The following is a 16582-nucleotide window of genomic DNA, read 5'->3' on the forward strand; positions in this document are numbered from 1 at the left end:
AGCAACTCCAGAAGTGAAGTTGCTGGTAATGGTAATTCCGTGTTTAATTTTTTGAGGATTCACCTTACTATCTCCCGCGGTGGAGGCCCCATTTCACAAAACAAAGCGTTTTGATTGAATGGTCTTTATGGTGTCTTTGTGCTTTAAAAGAAGGTGGTGGTTTCCCTGGTTCTGGGGTCAGTGGCTGGAAGATGATCTTTGGAGTTAAGATTTGACCACCTGAACATCACGTGGGCCATCATTATGACATCACCTAACTCAGGAATATGTGCAAAGTGCCCCCAACTGCCCCCCACCGACCTCTCACAGTGAAGGCCGTGTGAGCATCCAGTATTGTTTGAGGACCCACTATGTGCGGGCAGCTGTTGGCCTCTCCGTGTGTATTCATTCTTGCCTCTGTTTCTCTCAGCCCTCTGACAGACCGTATGTGTTTATTGCTCGTGTTTCTCTGGGTGAAAAACTAGCAACGCTTTCTCATGCTGTTGTTGGAAGTGGTGTTTCTTGCGTTGTTAACCCACTGCAAACTTTGTTGACCTAAAAGGAATGTTCTCATTCTTCCTTCCTGGTTCTTAATCTACCTCCCCCCAAAGTAAAACCAAGCAAGCAAGAGTGTTTCTTAGGGCATTCAAGGAAGTGTTTGGGGGAGTGGCACACGGGAGGCCACCTCCCCCGCCAACAGTCCCCAAGGCTTGAGGCATGAAAGGGGCATCAGTTGCTGTGTTTATAGAACCACTGCCCCTCACGGCACTTTTCATTAAGCAGAGCAAGTTCACCTGCTCCGTGGAAACAGGGGACATTCATGAGCTTTCCATTTGGAGCGCTTTCTGGAAGCCCAGGGGCTGGATGAACTTTCTGATGTGTCACCTGGTCCCAGTGTCGGAGTCCTGACTCCGTGTAGTGGCATTCAAGGCCATCCAGCTCCAGACCCTGTCTCCTCCACATGCTTGCTAATTATCGCCCTAAATGTCCCCGCTGTTGTAATCACAACGGGCGGGGAGTCCTCAAGGGAGGAAGGGAAAGGGGGGCTCCGAGGAGGGTCTCGGGTCTTAGTCCAGGGATTCTTGGCCCTTTCACTTCCCCCTCAGAACAGAGTCCACGCCTGAAGCTCTGGAAGAAACTTCTCCGTCAACTCAAGTGAGTTGGGGAGGGGGGCTTTCTAGTAGTTTCTGTCTGGCTGCCCTAGAAATGCTCCCTTTCAGTTTCCAGCATGTCAGAGTGGGAGTCTGAGACTCATCCCCGCTGCTCAGCCCCCCCACCCCCCAGAAAGAACAGCTCGGTGACAGGGACAGGGTGGGGGCAGAAGCTGGCCCCCTGGTCCCTCTAAGACAAGTAGGGATTGGCCAGGGGGGACAGGGGGGCCGGGAGTTTGGCTCCTGAGACTCAAGCGAGCCAGGGCTTCACCTCCGAAGGTACTGGGTTCTTTTAAAAGGAGGGAGGGGACCCCTCAAGGCGCAACTGCCACCGGTGCCCGTGCCCAGAGCACGACCCAGGCGGGAACCTTGCACCTGCCCAGGTAACCCCTCTCTGGCCCTGGAGCCCCTGGCCTGCCTGGTCACTGAGCTCGTTGGCTCGTTTTAACTTCAACACTTTGCCGGTTTGGGGACAGAAACCCCTCTTTGTGGGGGTGAGAGCAGGGCGACGCTGGGGGTGGGTGGAGGGGCTCCCCAGCTCTCTGCGACCCTTCTCCCCTCCGGTTGTGAGTTCTGACCCTCCTGCCTGGCTTGGGGAAGGGTCCCCCACTCCCATCCTCGGCCCTGCCCTCCTGACGAGGACACTCTGGCCTCTTGGGGCCCTGAGTGGACATTTGTGGAGGGTTCAGGGCCTGCACCCTCCCGCCTCCTGTTCCTTGTGCTTCCTGTCTCTCTGTGTGTCTCTCTGTCTGTGTCTCAGTCTCTGTGTCTCTATTTCTCTTTATCTCTTTGTCCCTCTGTCTGTCTGTGTGTCTGTTTCTGTGTCTTTGTGTGTTTATCTCTGTCTCTCTGTGTCTGTTTCTGTCTCGCTGTTTCTGTGTGTTTCTGTCTCTCTCTGTGTCTCTGACTGTCTCTCTGTCTCTCTCTCTGTCGCCGGGAGGCTCCTGAGCCACGGTGGGCTCTTCTAGCCCGCGATCAGCATGACTTCTCTAAGACGGGGAAAACCTGACCCGCGTGCCTGATGGGGTAATTCCTGAGGGAAAGACAGGCAATGTGGTGGCTTTTCCTTCTGTTGGGGATTTGGACCTGCTGCCACCACGTTCCCTGTCCAGAGTTAGCAGTCTGTCCCTTGAGGGGGACACTGCGGGACGCTCCCACCTGCTCAGTGTGGAGGCAGGGGAGAGCAAGCAGGGCTTGAATCAGTGCGGGAAGATATTAAAGGTTCAGGTGTAAATCCCCAGGGGCCGGGGTGGGGGTGTGGCAAGCAGCCAGAAAACCTCTCCTTGCACGCCTTGCACGTGTCCCAACCCCCGCCACCACCTGGGGGCAAGGAGTGCCACTCGGCTCTAACCCTTCCTGGTTTCCACTGGAGTCTCCCTCATGGGGACCTGGGACACAGCCCAGGCCCCGGCCGTGAGCTGCCTCCGCATGGGGGAGACCTGGCTGCCAGGTGTGCTCTGGCTGGAGGCAGACAGGGAGTCAGCGCCCAGGCTTGGGCCTGAGGATAGAGCCCTGGAGGGCTGGCTGTGGCCCGGGGGGCAGTCCGGGCCCATCACCGCCAGCCCCGCTGGTGAGCCCCTTAAGCTGGTGACTTTCTATTAATTTCATGGCAACTTAAGCTGGTGAGTTTCTGTTAATTTCATGGCAACCTGTTTGGGGAGGAGAGAGCTGGTCATTGCCGGAGGGGTGGGGCTGGGAAGAGGGCTGAGGGAACAGTGCTATCCTGAGCCTGCCCCTGCAGGCCCGGCCGGGGTCCTCGGGGATGTCGCCTCCACACCTGCCAACGTGGGCCCACCTGTCGTTTTGAGACCTTGGCTTCGTGGCTGCCGAAGTGGCTGCCGTGTCTGCCTGAGACTCTGCCTCCCCCGGGCTTCCTCTGCGACTTGCAGCCTGGCTGCCCTGGGCTTCCCTGAGTGGGTGGACCCAGGGCCCCTGGGTCCTGGGGAGGGTGCAGCGGCGGCAGGAGGAAGGGAACGGGTTACAGAGTGGCCTCCCATTGGGCTGCAGCCTCCCTTCTGGAGGGCTTTTAAAAACTGGCCTGTTACCTTGTAATCATTCCCAGCAGCGAGGAGTGAGTCCGTGGAGGAGCGGGCCCCACTGTTTGTTTTGCCTTCTGTGTTCTCCCGGCCAGTGGTAACCAAGGGCCGCTTCCCCTTGGTGACGGCGGAGCTCGCTCAGGCCAGGGCTGATCTAGCCCCAGCGGAGGAGGCCTGGGGGACCCACAGGCCCGGCCACTGGCAGGGAGGCAGCCTCGCCTCCTCAGATCTGCCCCCAGCCCGAGAGCCCGTGGACTCCTCTCCTGGCGCTTTCCCCAGGCACTGGCCCGAAACATTCCAGAACTCCGGATCCGGCGGTAGGTATCCGGAAGACGGTGAGGCCACTTGCTGGCCGGCCGTGAGGGGCGGGTCTCGGGCAAGGTTGTGGGCCTCAGCCAGGATGCTACTTGGGGCCACAAGGGACCTGCATTCTAGGTTCTGGCAGGACCCGGCGTCCCGAGGTGATTCTGGGGGAGGTTTTTGCGGGAGACAGGGGTGCCGGGACAGACAGATGGACGGGATTCCAGCAGGTGGGGTTGTTTGCAGTGAAAGGGTCGGTGCTACAGCAGGTGTGGCCGCGAGAGCGCGTGAGGCTCCCGGAGAGTGGCGGCGAGGCTGGCGTGGCTAGCCGGCGAATGGAGGGTATTTGGAGAAGAAGGGAGAGCTGAGGAGGGCTTGGAGGGTGGGCAGAAGGGAGCCCCTGATGAGCTGCGAGAGGAGGAGAGGTCTGGAATGCTGTTGCCAAAACCATGGTCTTCCCAGTCCCTGAGTGGCTGGGGGCTTCTGGAAGCTGTGGGCCAGGGAATCCACGGCCCGTTCTAAGTCCCCCCCTGTTCCGGGGGGTCTGGCAAGAGGACGAGGCCCTGACGGGCTCTGCGCATTACTTCTGCTAAACTTGTCAGCTTCTAGATTTGGTTTGTTCGGGGCCAGTTATGTTTCAGGACTGCTTGCTGGAGAGGGCTGGGCGCCCCTCTGTTTTCCTTCTTTCTGATGCGTGTTCCCTCCAGGCTTCTTTCTGCCTTGGGGAGGGCCTGCTCCACAGTCCCCACCCCCCTGGGCCCAGATCGGCCGGGAAGGGCCCAGACTCTGCATTTTCCACCAGCTCCAGGCATGCCTAGATGCGGGGCACAGGGTGACCGTCCCCTGGCCCCTAAAGGGACTGTTCTCAAGGAAGGAGTTGGATTGTTGCACGTGCAGAACCGCACTCACATCTGCCTTTCCACTGGGGGGCCTGGAAAGGGGGTGCTGTCAATCAAGAGAGGTGGGGTATCTGGGTGGGGGCCGGGGCAAGGCGCGTGGGGACCGGCCGGAGCCGCGCCGTCCGGCTTCTGCACAGATTCCTTCCACCAGCCCAGCTGCCGATACTATTAAACCTCAGTGATTCACCCTGGTGCGTTGCAAGGGAAGGCGTTGTGTTACGAAAACGTGGGTCCCGGCAGCTCAGTTCGCTGACGGCTCTCGCTGCCTCAGCAGAAAAGAGGCGCTCTTGATATGGGAACGGAAACTTGGGACGGCCTTAGAAATACTCGGTGTGTCGGGCGGGAGAGGAGCTGTGGTCTTCCTCCGGCCCTGGAAACTCGCTGCCCGGCCAGGAAGGCAGTCGCGGGGCCCGCCGCTGCGCCGGGGGAGCTGTAGAGGGGTCCCCGCATCTAGGTCTGCACGGCCCACGGCCGTGACCGTGAGGAGCGTGGGCCGCTTGCCCTGGGGTGGCCCCATTTCCCCATGAAGGTCACCTGCTGGTGGTTGTATTTCATGGCAAGTCCAGTGTGCGGAGGAAACACCTTTCCAAACGCGGTCTGTCTGATGTGGCCGAGGCGAGCAGGTGCCGCGTGCGTTCGCGGCCCTCACGTGTACCTAGGACCTGGGGGAGGGGGTGGGGGGGACCTGGCCCAGCTCCAGTGGCCGGTCCCGCGCCTGCCGACGTTTCCAAAGTTTGCTGGAGAAGCGAGCGCATTCATTCATTCTGGCTTCTTCCTCCCTCTGCCCTGATGGCCATCCGGGACTAGCCCATTAAATGGATATTGGGCCAATTTCCCTTTTCGCCGCTTCCCCTTTCTTCCTTTTGTGCTCTCAGATGGGATAGGTGGGACGGACTCAGCCCAGATCCGAGTTGCTTTCCCAAGTGGGATAGACCCAGCCCAAATCCAGTTGCTTTCCCGAGAAACTTCCCCAGATGTGTGTGTCCCTGCCACCTGGCCTCAGTAGAGCCCAGGCCACAGCAGACTCGGGACACCACGGGCCCACCGCCACAGCTGCCACCGCATCCTGCAGCAGGCACCGCGGGGGACGTGGGGGAGGCACCAGGGAGCATCCGGTAGAGGCGGGCAAGACCACTGCCTGCCTGTGGCACCAGCACCTGCAGGCTTCCCGAGGGGGCCTCTCTGTCGTCAGGAATGAGCCTGAGATGACGAGAGGCGGCCACCTGGCTGAGTCACGGACACCCCGAAGTGACCATTCTTCCAGCTGTTCCTCCACTAGAGACACCTTCTCAAGAAACCCTCCCAGCTTCCCTTCCTTCCTGCCTTCTCCTCAAACCACTAAATTACAGACGCGTCCCCAGCGTGGGTCTTTATGAAGGGCTGGGCTTTCTGTGGGCTTCTCACTTAATCCTCAAAGCAAACCTATGATGTCAGGCAGTCACCCCCCCCCCCATTCCAGTGGAGAAGCACCTGAGGCTCAGAGAGGTTAGACAACTTGCCCAAGGTCGCCCAGCTTGTGGAGCTGAAGCTTAAGCCCAAGTGGTCCAACCCCAGACTTCGTGTGTCTTCTCCGTGTTTGCAGGCACTTGGTAAACAAGTTACCCTTGACTGACCCCCTTTCAGCCCCAGGAAGTCTTAGGTAGAGGCAGCCGGGCTGCTCCGAGAAGGATCCCAAGGGGGCCAGCTGAGCCCTCGGGGTCGTTATGGTCTACCCACATCTTATAGATTCGGGAACTGGATTCTTTCCCCCGGCATCCCAATTTCGACAGTTTAGAGATCTTTACCAAACTCACAGGAGACTGAGGTATAAACCTGAGGTGATACGTTCACATACAGTAAGGAGTAAGACAGCCAAGTGTGCAAAAGATTTGTGTTCGCCTCTAAAAGTGACACGTGGGAAGCCCAGAACCAGAGCTCAGGAAAACCGGTCGAGTGGCCCTCCTGTTTTGTAACCCGATATCTCTGCTGTCACCATAGGGGGTAAGAGCTGGAGTCCTTGGGTTCACAGATTAGGCCACCGTCTTCCCGGGCTCTGGGTCTATAGTTTATTCGGGTTACATTCTGGATCCTCCCGCTACGGCCACCCTCAGGTTCAAGCTGCAACCTCGCATTGACTTCTCAGCCGGTCTCCCGGCTTCCACGCTGGCTGCCAACAGCCTCTTCTCAACACAGCCGCCTAAAAGGATCCCGTTAGAACAGATGTCAGACTGTGTCCTCCCCCCGCTCAAAGCCCTATGCCCGTTTCTCATCACACTGGAGACAGAATCCAGAGTCCTTACTGTGGCCCGCAAGGCCGGTGTGCCTGCCCCTCTGCATGGCTCCTCTGTTATTCTCCCAGCACGACAAGCGTGCTGCCACCTCAGGGCCTTTGCACATCCTGTTCCCTCTGCCCAGAACGCTCTTCCTCTTGAGTAGGCTCGTGCTTTTTTCCCTCCATTTATCTCGGTCTCCGTCCATAAATTGCGGTATCAGAGAAGCCTTCCCTTCCCACCTGTTCCCATCATTTTCTCTGTCCTCACTACTCTGTTTTTTCTTTGACACTTATTACTTGGCCCTGTATTAGAGATAGAGTCATTTAACATTTATTTATTGAGCACCTACTGTGTTGCAGGCACTGTGCTAGGCATTGGGGCTGCCACAGGGAACACGACAGATAAAAATTTCTGCCCTTGAAGGGGCGCCTGGGTGGCTCAATTGGTTAAGCCTCCAACTCTTGATTTCAGCTCGGGTCACGATCTCACGGTTCGCAGGTTCAAGCCCCACATCAGGCTCTGTGCTCACAGCTTGGGATTCTCTCTTTCCCTCTCTCTCTGCCCCTCCCCTGCTCACATACTCATGCTCTCTCTCTCTCTCTCTCTCTCTCTCAAGAATAAAGAAATAAACTTTAAAAAATTTCTGCCCCTGAAGTTTGCATTAACTGTTCAAATGATTGCTCCCTGTCTCCCCCAGTGATTTCTACCTGTGTGTATACAGGAGGCACCTAATATTTTTGGAACGCATTCCAACCCTAAGGCACCTTATTGGGACTTGGGTGTCTTCCAAGTGTTCGTCAGTTGAACACGTACAGACCACCTCTCGGGGTGGATCACTTCTGCAGGTGACTGTCTTGCTGACTTTCTTGCCAGTTCCCCCCCCCCAACCCCCCGGGGAAGACGCCCTCTGGCAGCCGAGATGGAGCACCGCCCCCTACTTCCCTGAACGCCGACCGTGCGCAGCCCATGCTCTTGAATTGTCCACCTGCTTGGGAAACTCAGGGACTGAGGGACAAAGACGGGGTCTTGGGAAGCCCATGCCACGCCCGTCAGGGTTCAGCAGGTGCTGGTGGGATGGGGCGAGCCTGCGACCCGATATTTTTTTAGACACCTACTAGATGCACACAGGCCTTGAGCGCTTGGCCAACTTGCCGGGTTTTACGAGAGGGCGTCTGGCCAGAGAGGGTCGGGGGGGAGGTGGTGGTGACCGACGCGGGAGGCCCAGATCTCTCCAGTTCTGTGAGCAGTAATCCTCACGAGAACTCAGAAACAGCCCATCGGAACAGGTTTTCATGTGGCGACAGGTCCAGTCAAACCGTGCGTCAGCCCGGGGCCGAAGCCCCGCGGTGCGGTCGCAGCTGACAGATCCGTCACCAGAGTCATCGACAGAGGGAGCGGGCACAGAGGTGCAGGTGCGCACTCCGGATCCCTGCAGAGAAACTCCATCTACGGGTGCCGTTTCCAGGCGCACAGCTCTGTGCTTTTTCTTTTGGAGGAAAGAAAGGGGGGTGGGGTGGAGAGTGAACTGTGCGGCCGTGGCCCAGTTCTAGAAGGCTCCTTACTCCCCACAGAGGCACGTCGTTGGCCGGGTCCCTGTGTGTGACCCTAGACCTCTTCGAGCTCCGGGCCCCCCTCCGTTCTGCAGCCCTTTCCACACCCACCTCCTGCCGTGAGGGTTTTGGGCAGGTGGACATTTTTCATCCATTTATGTTTTTTTGTTTGTCGAGGTGAAATTCACATAATATAACATTTCTAAAGAGTACAATTCAAAAAATAAATAAAAGCATTAAAAAAAAAGAAGGAGAAGGCGCAGCTGGGGAGGCCTCTTCCTGCCTCCTCGCCGTACCCCCTGGTGACAAGCTGGTGCCATGGGGACCTGGCAGCTGGACCCTTCTGCTTGCCTGGGAATTTAGGATTGAGTGATTTGCTACCTTTGGACTTGCTTAGGTGGCCCTCCCATCGGGCTGGCGGCCCAGCGTCCAGGACTTTCCAGGTTGACAGGACAGGAGGAGGAGGTCCGTGAGCTATTGTGGCTTTAGAAGTAGGGTTAAGTCCTTTTCTCGACCGGCCTGCGAAGCGTGGGGCTTTACCTCTCCCTCAGCATCCTGTTCAGTTCCGTGAAATCGCACACGAGGAATGGTGATTAGGTTGCACACAAAGCCTGATTCCTTTTAGAATCCTTTCCAAGTTCCTTGGCTGTGGTCCATTCAAGGTCCGGGTGACAAGCCTTCGGTCCAACTAGCTGTGTGGGAACCTGGGCACCTTGCCGCCACTGTGGCCAGTTCAAAGACCAGGAAGCCTGGTGGGAGGTTCCCGTGACCTCCGCTTTTGTCCTACTAAAAATGGACAGACGAGATCGGGCGCGTTCAGGGTGGTACGGCCGTAGACTCTTCTACTAGAGGTGGACCGTAGGGTGGGGGCTCTGAAGTCCAAGATTTGGGGCGTACTGAGAGACGAGGTGGCCACAAACTAATGAGAGGAAGCTGCTCAAGGCCACCCCGCTAGGGAGAATCCCTCACCCCACGCGTGACCTTCACACATTCATCTCTAAAGGCAAGTGACAGAAATTCCCGTAGTGGGATATTATGCGGCTCCTACCACACGAAATTGGCACAGGGACTAGTCTCTTATGACTTGGAGAAAGCAAACTGGTGAGTAGTATTTGGGGGTGATCCTTTGCTCAAAGTGGACTGTCCCCAGTGGGAGGGGGACACTTTATACTTTATACATTTCTGGATTGAGATTTCTATTGTTTGTTTGTTTGTTTGTTTGTTTTGAGACAGAGAGCAGGAGCAGGGAAGGGGCAGAGAGAGAGAGGGAGAGAGAGAATCCCAAGCGGGCTCCACGCCGTCAAGGGTGGAGCCAGCCCAACCCGGGGCTCGCGAAACCGCGAGATCACGACCTGAGCTGAAACCAAGAGCCAGTCGCTTAACTGACGGGGCCACCCGGGCGCCCCTCTGGATTGAGATTTCTGATGAGCATGTGTAACATTTAAAAGATCTCACATCAAGACTGAACACACAGTTTTTAAAAATCCTTGTTGTGAATCTCAGCCTGGCGGTTCTTATTTCACATGGATTTGAGGTTCTAAAACGTTGAGCTGTCGTTCCTTTGAACCAGCAGTGTCCTGATGTTGCTGGGGGCTCCTTAGAATGCAGACCGCTGGACCGCAGCCCCTGATTCAGTGGGTCGGGGATGGGAGGCCAGGCATCCGCTTCTCTCGGCAGGTGATGAAGGGGTCGGGGGACCCCACTTGGAGGAGCACTCCTGTGAGCATCATCCAGGAGAACAGCCTCTTCTTCCCGGACAAAGTTTTTGGGACCTCGACCGCTGCTCTGGACTCGGGAGTTTATGCTTGGAGTTTTTGAGGTGGTTCATCCACAGACAGCCTTTCCCCTGGGCTCCCGCGGGCTGTCCCCGTGGCCTAAGCTCTCTGCCCGGCTTCCCGCTCCCTGTGTGGAGGGCACCAGGCAGGTGCCATCTGATGGTTGCCCAGCCCCCACTATGGGCTCCGTTCCCACTGCCTCTCAAAGGCTCTTCGGCCGCTGTCTCGGCAGACTTCTGACGAGGTGTCCAGGGGTCATTGTGTGTCACCGAGGTCCCTCCAAGAACAGGGGTTCTCATCTGAACGGAGTGCAGGCGCCTGCCGTCACAACCTTGATTGGGTGCAGCCGTGGCTCTTTATTTTAATTTTCAGTCTCTGTATGAATGTAGTGCCGATTTCCCAGGGGCAGGGTTCAACTGACGTGAGCCCTTTCTGAAAGTGCCATGAGTAATTTGGGTCCTTCCGTAGGTGTTTACAGCAGGTGCATTCTTGGTCTTTTGAGGTCAGAGGCTAGAGCTCTGGACCATGCGGGCTTTTCTCTCCAAAGTCACCCGTCAGAACTTTCCAGAAGGGACCGATATGTTTTGTTGGTTCTAGGGGCAGAGACTTCACGTCTATATCCCCACTTGAGAAGAACACGGCTCTCTCCTGGGTGTTCCGGGGGATCTCTCCTCAAAGGGGCAGGTGGAATGGGGGGGTGGGGGGTGCGGGGGACCGTTGCTGTGCGGCCTCATCCTGCTGGTGGGAACCCCTCTGCCAGGGGCTCCGTGGCCAGGCTCGCACGGGGCACGCCCCAAGTGTGCTCACCACCAAAGCGTGTCCCCGAGTCCTGGCTCACGGGAGCGTGAAACCCTAACTGACAGGCAGAGCCGGACAGCAAGTCAACAAGCTGCAAAGTTGTCTGAAGGAATCACAGACCGCTCAGGGCGTGCTTCTCTTGCAAAACTCTGGGCTGCAGACACCGATGTGTGAGGTGGGGAGGCGGAGGGAGGGGGTTTATTTGATCTTCAGGTGAAAGGAGGCTTTATAAATGGGTCACCTTGTTCCGTAGCCTGCATTTCATTCTTTCCCCATCTTGGGTCAAGACAATGGTTTTACTGTTCTGGGGTCAATCGGACAAGCTGAGGGGGACTTGAGTTAAAAGGAGGTGAGTGTGTGACTGCCACTCTTCTCCCCGGCGGCCCTCCTGGGTGTGTGCCCTCCCTCCTCCCCCATTTGTCACCGGTCACCTTGGATGTGTCTCCATCAGAGCCGTCCCTCCGCCCATTCAACAGACTTTTCCTCAAACCACAAAACAAAGGGATGATTTTTAGGAGAGCTCGTATAGGTCCAGGGGAGACCGGAGCCACCCCATTTTCACTGGGCAATTTCAAATTATGAATTAGAAACCGTGCCACTGGAAATGCTGGGAGCAATCACTGTGGAAATAACGTCCCTCTTTGGGACGGCCCCCTGGGCTGTACCCGGTGATTCTCGCCCTCCTCCCGATTCTGGATCCTTCCTGTGCGTCTTCCCGGCTGAATTAAACATTTATCCTCTGTCCCCTTTAGAAGAAGTGACACACACGTGGAGAGCCTTCAGGAGTCACTCTGGGAAACAACTCCTCTGTGGAAGTGTAAAGCCAGTATTGTTTTCTAGCCTTTATTCGTTTCCATGTGCTTAAAAATCATTCCGTTACCCAAGTAATACGTGCATCACACACAAAAAAACTCAGTTCAAAAAGTGTTCACGGTGAATGCATCGCTCCTTCCACCCCGCCCCCCTCCAGGGTTAACCGTTGTGAAAGCTTTGGTGTTTATTCATTTTAGACCTTTCTCTGTGCCTGCCCACAGATAAACATGTGCAGATAGAATCTTCTTAAATTCCGCTCTTACAGAAATAGGATCCCGTCCTGCATCGTGTTCTCCATGGAACAGCGTCACGTGAGGTTTTGTACAAGTCAGCCGTCCGAGGGGCTGTCTGCTCCTCTCCAAGGCCGGGGGCATCGTAGGGCCATGAGCGTCTCTGTCCCCGTGTCCCCGTGCAGGGCTCTCGGGTTCCGTAGGCAAGATCCTGGGAGAGCAGCTGGCGGGTGATTGCTGGGTGTCATACGTCTGGATGGCGGCCGCCACGTGGCCCCACGTGCCCAGGTGCGTGTTGCGGACGCACCCCCGTACCTGTGCGTGGGTGGCTTTCCCCCACATTCTCTCTAGACCACCTCAAGCTTTTAAACCCTGTGCATCCCGCATGGCTCCCTGAAGTGGGATGCTTTTGCCCCTTAGAGGGTCTGAGAGGCGTCCCCTTTTGCAGTGGATGAGCTGGCTTTTGATCCATCGAAGATGATGTGTGCGTAGCATTAGTGGGGAAGAGTTGGGGGGCGGGGTTCAGGAGAGGGAAAGGGGTCTCCCCAAGTCAAACCATAGGGCTCGGCGACATCAGGCCTGACAGCAGGCACTCGCCCTCTGTGCCCCACCCCCAACCCCCACCCCTGGCCCCAGAGCCTTTAATCTTGTGCACGCGATTGTTAAGTAAATGCAGAGTCTTAAAGCTTCTGAGGTGTGTTTGCTCATGCCCCTGTGTGTCCCTCTTCTGGGAAAGATGACGCAGTTTACAGGGCCAGTGTCCCTGCCCCTTGGCTGTGATTCCTGCTTCCCTCCCACTGTGTGCTCCTCTCTGACGCCCCCAGGCAGCCCTCCAGTGCACCAGACAGAACCAGGTGCTTGGCTTTGATGTTGGGGGCGGGTCCTCCCCCCTTTGTTCTCCGCCCCCCCCCCCCCCCCCCCGCGGCATACTGGGGCCAGTGCTGTGCCAGGTTGGTGAGTGGGAGGAGGGCCCCGGTTGAGCAGAGGGAAGTGGAGCGTGAAGACTGAGGCTCCAGGAGCACCCTCGGTCTCAGGGACGGCGCCACAGCCACTCATCAGCGTGGGCGAACTTGACCACGAGGTCAAGGTCCCCGACAAGGGAGACGTGGTGGGGTGGGCGCCTCGCCTGCTGTTCCAGGTGAGAAAGCCGTCCACGCGGCCTTTCCTGAACCCCCTCCAGTGACTTGTACCACACGGGGCCCCGTGCCAGCCGCGACTCGAGAACGTGACCCCACAGGAGGTACAGCTGTGTTAGGACTTGCACACTCTCTGCCCGTTGTGTGAAGGGGGCCCTTTCCCTCGCGGGCTTTCCGACCCACCCTTTTGTGGTTAGTTTTCTCCTCTGACCCTGTTTGATCTTTAATCTGATTTTACCTGTCGAAAAAAATGTCTCCAGGAGCTCCCAACCCAGAATGACTTGTCGACTCCCCGGAACCGGCAAGAGGGACAGTCCGACGGTCAGAGCTCCTTTGGACATATTTTACTTTGCTTCCACTGAAGTGCGCGTGCGCACACACGCGTGTTTCTAGGTGCGCGTGCATTCTTGCTCCTGGTTCAGAGAGCCATCCTGCTGCTGTGTTTGTGCCCGTTACAAGGGCAACACCCCACCCACCAAAACCACAGATCCCCGCCCCCCCCCCCCCCCAGGTCACCCTGGAGTCCTGCTCACCCCTGCTCCAGGCGTGTCTTTGATCTTGGGGAAGAAGCAGGGACTGAGGACAGTGGGGACAGTATGTTACTTGGGCAATCAGAGGCTGGTGGGGCGGGAGGGATGCAAACGAGGAATTTGTCTTGAGAGCTGGCTCGCGACGGTCTTGAGTAGTCTTGGGGACCCCGTGTCCTGTGCTTTTTGTTTTTAATTGATTAATTTATTCTGAGAGAGACAGAGACCGTGTGAGTGGGGGAGGGGCCTAGAGAGCCGGGGAGAGAGAATCCCAAGCAGGTTCCGCGCTGCCAGCTACAGAGCCTGATGCGGGGCTCGAACTCGTGAAACTGTGAGATCGTGACCTGAGCCGAAACCGGGAGTCGGACGCTTAACCGACTGAGCCGCCCAGGCGCCCCTGTGTGTACGAGCTTTGTGAACAAGAACCCCGCAGAGAGAGTGAAGCAGCCGCAGCCGGGGGGGGGGGGGGGGGGGGGGGTTGGCGATGGCCGCGGGCCGTCTCTGTCCTCGGCCTCTCTTGTTCCAGCCACGGCCACACCTGCTGCAGCTTTATTTCTGCCCCAGGGGGACAAGGTCTGGGTCCTCCCAATGCGTGGAGACTCACTAGGGACTCGCCGGGCCATTCCAGGCCCTGACACTCCTGTGACAACTTTAGGCCCTAAAAGGCCTGGACATCCGCGTTTGCCTCTCAGAAGGCAGGCAAGGGGACTGGTCTCAGAGCTGGGGCCTGTACTGCTTCTTCTGGTTCCTCCCTGAAGTTTGACATCCCCTGCCCACTCCTTGGCCCAGTGTTAGCGATTGCTGCACAGGCCAAGCCGGTGCCTCTGTTACTCCGTGCCCTCCCCAGCCCCCCAGAACCACGTCCAGGCATTTTTGAAATAACGTCAGCAGTTGGCATGGGTTTAGGATGGAGGTGAGCAAACTGTGGCCTCGGGCCAAATCTGGCCCACTGTTTTTTGGCAATAAAGTTTTATTGGAACGTGGCCATGCCCGTTCATTTACATATCCTCTGAAAAGGCTAGAATATTTACGATCTGGCCCCTCACAGAACAAGTTTGCCAACCCCTGGCTTAGAAGGGACGTTAGGGGTGCCTGGGTGGCTCAGTCAGTTGGGCGTCTGACTTCAGCTCAGGTCATGATCTCGCAGTTTGTGGGTTCGAGCCCCGCATCGGGCTCTGTGCTGACAGCTCTGAGCCCGGAGCCGCTTCGGATTCTGTGTCTCCTGTCTCTGCCCGTCCCATGCTCATGCTCTGTCTCTCTCTGTCTCTAATAATAAATAAAAGTAAAAAAAAAAAAAAAAAAAAGGGGGACGGGGGGGACGTTAAATTTGATTTGCTCAACATTTCAGACACCTGGGTCTTGGCTCAAGGCCAGCGTCCATCATAGGACCAAGTGCAGTGACCAAGAATATGGATAACAGGGATCTTTGTTCAGTGTGCAGAGCACAGCCTGGAACGTAAAAATAAAAACAAAAGCAGAAGTGAAAATGCCAGTTGTACTGGGTCCTCTCTGGAACATTGTCTCTGTTGAGGAGAGGTGAGCTTGGGACACCCCTGTCCCAGGAGCAAACAGAGCCTCGGAAAAGCTAAGGGCGAGTCCTAGGCAGTGGCCCGAGGTGCGTGAGTCCCCCCCCCCCCCCCAGGACTGGAAGCCCCAGGGGCAGCGCTGATGGGAGCAGAGTAGGGAAGTGCACATTGGGGACGGAGAACCTTACTGGCTCTTCCCAAGAAGGGGCTAGTGGAGTTTCTGGAGACCCCCAGAAGGGCAGATCTCTGCGGCCACATTTAAAAATGGAAGGAAAGGGAGGCAAGGAGGTGGCTAGGCGTGGACAGCATGAGGTCTACAAGAAGGAAGTGTCAACTTGGACCATAGCCTGGACACGGGGTGGGGGCAGGCAGGTGACGGGTGAATCAAGAATGGCTCCAGGGTTGCTATGGTGGTTGACCATCTGGAGGTGACCCTGACGACGGGCTGGCCCAGAGGCAGCAGAGCGGGTGGGCCACGTCCCCTGGGCGGGAGCCACTCCGCGGTGCCGCAGACAATTTACCCTGCCCCTCTTCCTTCCAGAGACTCCCGCTGCTTGAGGTCACGCGGTCCGGGGGCCCGAAAGGACCCTCCCTCTTGGACGGTGCCCTGAGTTGCTGGCCCAGGAGGGTGGGAGCTTAGCACAAGGGCCGCACAAACGGACTTTTGCCTGCAGGCCGTGGAATCTCAGAGCGTGGTTGACTGACTTGAACAGGTCGCCCCCTGCCACTGCGAGCTTATGCCGTCTTTTCTGTTGGCTCGCTCTGAGGCCGGCCTGACGCCGTGGCCGCCAGATCCCCTCCCACGTACATCTTCTGCCTTCCACTTCGGCCCTCCGTCTTCGGCGGAGATGAGGTGCGAGGCCCCTTGTCTAGCCCAGAGGTTGGCCGAGCTCGGCCAAGAATAGGGACCAGCTTATTCTCATAAAGTTTTATTGGAACTCAGCCATGCTCGTGTATCAACGCACCGTCTGGGGCTGCTTTCACGCCACAAGGCAGAGCTGAGTAGTTATCAGAGGCTGCCTGGCCACAGAGCCTAAAACTTTTACTATCTAGCCCTTTATCCGAGAAGTTTGCTGATCCCTGGTCTCGCTGAAGCAGGAGTTATATGTGTGCAGGCCCCGGCTCACAGGCCTGAGAGCTCCCTTCCTCTCTCCCTTTGTCACCCCCCATCCCTTCCCCAGCTCCACCCCTGACTTGTGCCAGCTCTCCCCACCTCCCCCATGCTCCATTTCCACCCGTTTCTCTCCAGGTAGTTTATTATTTTTCTATGGTTTATTTCTTTTGAGAGAGGGAGCGAGAGCAGGGGAGGGGCAGAGAGAGGAGAGAGGGAGAATCCCAAGCAGTTTCCGCGCTGCCGGTGCAGAGCCGACATGGGGCTCGAACTCACGAACCGTGAGATCACGACCCGAGCCAAAATCAGGAGTCAGGACGCTTAACCAACTGAGCCACCCAGGAGTCCGTCTCTCCAAGTAGTTGAAGTTAATGTGTTGGAGGGACTTCTCCTCACCACATTTCTCTCCCACATGTTCTGCCTGCCCAGTGTCTCCCCTGACCCCCAGCCCCTTCCTCACTCCCCCACCTGTGCCCGGCATGGGAACGCTGAGGTGCTG

At 57.2% G+C, this 16582-nt stretch overlaps 1 protein-coding gene across 3 annotated transcripts in view; it reads left to right on the forward strand.

Annotated features, from left to right (window-relative positions):
- The window catches only part of SPSB1 (splA/ryanodine receptor domain and SOCS box containing 1), a 66708-nt gene that overhangs the window by 35492 nt on the left and 14634 nt on the right, over positions 1–16582 (forward strand). The window contains exon 1 of one of the 3 annotated variants that reach the window (XM_027060507.2): positions 3190–3483. The exons of the other annotated variants lie outside the window; for them this stretch is intronic. The gene's annotated coding sequence lies outside the window, so the exon portion shown is untranslated. Of the gene's footprint in view, positions 1–3189; positions 3484–16582 lie in introns of those variants that run through there. 3 annotated transcript variants of the gene reach the window in all.

This window comes from Acinonyx jubatus, chromosome C1 (genome assembly GCF_027475565.1).
Source record: "Acinonyx jubatus isolate Ajub_Pintada_27869175 chromosome C1, VMU_Ajub_asm_v1.0, whole genome shotgun sequence".
Classification (NCBI taxonomy): domain Eukaryota; kingdom Metazoa; phylum Chordata; class Mammalia; order Carnivora; family Felidae; genus Acinonyx; species Acinonyx jubatus.